At 39.4% G+C, this 3,873-nt stretch overlaps 1 non-coding gene across 1 annotated transcript; it reads left to right on the top strand.

Moving 5' to 3' along the window:
• Window positions 1–3,770: 3,770 nt before the first annotated feature.
• On the top strand, window positions 3,771–3,873 carry LOC124978383 (U6 spliceosomal RNA). Its single transcript, XR_007107416.1, has one exon. It is a non-coding gene; the product is annotated as a U6 spliceosomal RNA (small nuclear RNA).

Genomic DNA, 3,873 nt, shown 5'->3' on the forward strand with positions numbered 1-3,873 from the left:
GTATGCTCTAATATTCTCCATAAATAATTAAAAATTCTGCATCAGCGGGATGCCTCCTCTCAGAGCAAAGTCAGCCAAATCTCTCAAAATCACAGAGGCAGAACCAACTAACATTTCATGACTCCTGAGGATGAGTGCAGAGAGGAGGGCTGAAGGAATTCAGCAGGCAGAGCAGGAGAGGGAGACCTCAAAACAATCAACATAAATCTGCTTCAGATTCTTAATATCAGCCATATTTGACTGCCAAGTGGTGTGATTTCTGGATCAAGGCCATCAATTCTGGCTGGGTGCTGCAAATGTGACATATTTAAATACATATTGTGGGATGAGCTCAAATTTCAAAAAACGCTAGGAAGAGTGCCATAAAGAGAAGGTTTGTCTCAGAGGAAGAGGAGAAAGAGGCTGTGAGTTTCAAGGCACCAGAGATACAGAGTAGTTGCTGCTCAGAGGTGGAAAGAACCCCAGCAGAATGGGATGAGGGATATCCTCCATTCAGCTAAAATTGGAGGAGGGAAGGGCCACACACTTGTACTTCCACCAGGGACCCCACCCAGACTTCCCAACAGTTACCTTTAAGTCTCCTTCTGCTTCTGGGCTTGAAGGAACCCCAAAGCTCCCCAAATCTTATGCATTAGTCCTATCTGAGGGTCTGAGATCTTTTTCCTTTGGTATGAATTCATCTACTTTTATTCTGGGGGTGTTCTCAGAGTACTTCCTCTTATATTGTAGCACCAATATTTGTAAACTATGTAAACATTTTTTAAATCCTGTATTATGCGTACAGCATATGCTGAATTTGGAAGGTACACACAGGAAACATCTTTGACTCTTCTCTCACAACCTCCTTCAAGCATGTTCTTGAAGGATCTCCCCTCCTGATCCTAGAACAATGATTCAGTCTTTTCATTAACTCTGGACCATCCCAACAGACTTATCAAACCCTGGACTTCCATGCAGATGCATGTGTGTGAAGCATCTCTCTGGTCTCTTGTGGAGCCTAAAGTTGAAGGAGACAGAAGCATCCTCTCATTCTGCCACATTGATCTAGTCTTTCTGCTGTCAATTCTAGAAATAAATACTAAAGCAAAAGATGTTAAGGAAATGAAGAAAATTAATCAAGTATTCTCCCAGTGGGTTTCAGTACACTTCCTTCATTGACTCTGCATTAGTACTGAATAACTTCTGTCTTTAAGTCCAAGTCTTGAGCACATAGGTGAAGAGAGTGAAATGTGGTTTGGTCTTTTTCTACTCAAGGCATCCTGGAATGAAATGTCCCACCCTCAACTCCAGGGTGTTTGCACCAGGGTAAGTGTTATATCACAGAAGAGCACCATGTGACATCTAAACGACCCAGATTTGAAACCCAGTCTCTGGTGTAGCCATTTCAGAAAACTAGTAGTGTCTGCTAGATCTGACTTACTAACTATACATATAAGAGTATATTCATTAGAAAAAAGTGCCTAGGTCTACCAAGCATGTTTATTCATGATATTTTCAAACTGGGAACATTCCAAATATCCATCAGCAATGGAATACATAAACATATTCTTCCATGTTCATACTATGGGATACTATACAGCAATTTTAAAAATGAATTTTTGCTATACAGAAGACTTAAAATCAAATGAAAATAGATACAAAAGAGCACAAACTGTATGATGTCATTTATACAAAATTTTGACAGGCTAAAATAATCTCTGGTGGTAGACATCAGAAGAGTGGCTATGTATGGTGGCAGTGTTGATGGGGAGAAATGAGGGAGCCTTCTGGGTTTCTGGGAATGTTCTGGATCTGGATGGGGACTATGTGGGTATATACATGTGTAAAACTCTAATGATTTATGCACTAAATATTTGTGTGCTTTACACTTGGTTCTATGTTAATACACTCAATTTTTAGAAAAAAGTCGTGAAAAATAATTTTAAGAAGTTAACCAAAAAGAAATTTCAGTCCTGCCTCTTACCAATATGTGACCATGGACAAGAAAGTTTGTATTTTATTTTATCCTCATTTTTCTCACCTGTGAAATGAATGTCGGAGACCTAAGCAGTCTGCCTCATAATTTGTTTTCTTTAAACATCCACTGTGCAGCATTTGTGAAAGTGCTTTGGAAATGATACTCTACCTAGTGAGCATGTCTTGGAGGGGGACATATAAAAGAACATTAAGTGCCCTCCATTCTAGTTCCATATCACGTGATGTTTTGCTAACTCTAGAATTTGTCAAGAACCTGATGGTCTTATCAACTCATTAGGCCCAAAGTATAATTATCCTGCCAGCTTTCTAATGTCAGAATCTTAATTTTTCATATATATGTATATATATATATATATATTCATCTGCCATATTCCATTATATGTAAACTTCAAACTGAAAAGGAACATTCCCTGCTTTGTCACACTCCAATGATTGTGGCTTTACCTCTTGACTTCTCTTGAGAAGTGCTAATTTTTGTTAATACATATCTACATGCAAGTGTATGGAGTTACATTATCCACAATTTGGTAGATTAAAAAAAAAGTTTCTATCCTCTCTTGAGAGGAGGGTTTGGTTTGTGATTTTATAAATATTTCTAAGTGCATCAAGAGTCTCACCTGACATAAGAAACCAGGTTCTAAATGTATTCCAGGACAAAACTACCCCAGGAAAATTACTTGTTGACATGGTGCTCTTTATTAGGGGGAAAAACAAGAACCATAGTCACAAGAGATAAGTGTTTGTCTCATTGGTCACAAACACAGGGAATTCTGTTTGCAGGGAGGCAGTTTCCATAGTAATTATCAGTCCCCCAACATGCTATGCTTTCTCACCCTTCATCACTGGAACCGAATGGAGTCTACTCCACACCTCGCACAGCCTTTCTCCCTAACTGGCTGCTAGACTCTGCTAGCGCAGTTGGAGTATACGCCCTTGTGCCATTAATGTTTGTGTTGACTATGTAATCACAGTATTTGACACATAGTCAGCATTCATATAAGCAAATAAAATGAACTAGTGATACCTATACTCCTGGGTGGTTTTGATCTATATGCCATTCATTTGTCTGTTTGCTTTCCACTTTTCTCCTCTGCGCCATTCTGCATCATTGGGGAATAGGAGAACTGGCCTTGCAAACTGTATTTTTCAGACTTTTGTCAGTAGGTCCCGGATAGGTTCAGTCCCAGATAGGTTCAGTCACTAAGAAGCACTAACAGTGAAAAGAAGGAAAAGCCAAGGTGTTTCTCCCCCTTTCTCTTCTTGGGAGGAAGAGGATGCATCGATAGCAGGAGCTGCTTCTCTTCTCTGTTTCTAGCTCCTGTCAGACAACTCTTCCTCCCCATGAATCTTGCCTTCCTGGCTGGCAGAGCTTACCAATTCTACAAAGTGGTCTGTGTTTCTGGGAAGCAGGGAGGACACATCCTTCCTTAATCCTTCCATCCCTAGGGGTGAAGCAGCTGCCTGGGGTTGCTAATCTCTGGCTTTCCTTGCCTTTTCCTATTTGCTTTTTCAATGTTTCTAATCCCTGCTATTTCCTGTGTCAAATTCCCTTTATTGGTTTCATTTTCCAGTCTGGACTCTGATAAATAAACTATTTCATGTACAAAACCATGGTTTCTCTTAAATTCTAGTCCCTTAAGGAAACATGTTTATTTTCTTCCTTTTTTTTTTTTTTCCTTTTGAGAGGATTCCTGGGAGATACTTTTCTCTACAGTTCCTTTTTCTGGTATTTTGGGCTACTTCAGATAAGACTATATCTGGAATATTATCAGCAATCAAAAAGCTAACTCTGGTGGCTCAATTTGGCAGCATGTATACTAAAATTGGAACAATACAGAGAAGATTAGCCCTTGTGCAAGAATGACATTGTAAATTCGGGAAGCATTCCATATTTTT

This window comes from Sciurus carolinensis, chromosome 2 (genome assembly GCF_902686445.1).
Source record: "Sciurus carolinensis chromosome 2, mSciCar1.2, whole genome shotgun sequence".
Taxonomy (NCBI): domain Eukaryota; kingdom Metazoa; phylum Chordata; class Mammalia; order Rodentia; family Sciuridae; genus Sciurus; species Sciurus carolinensis.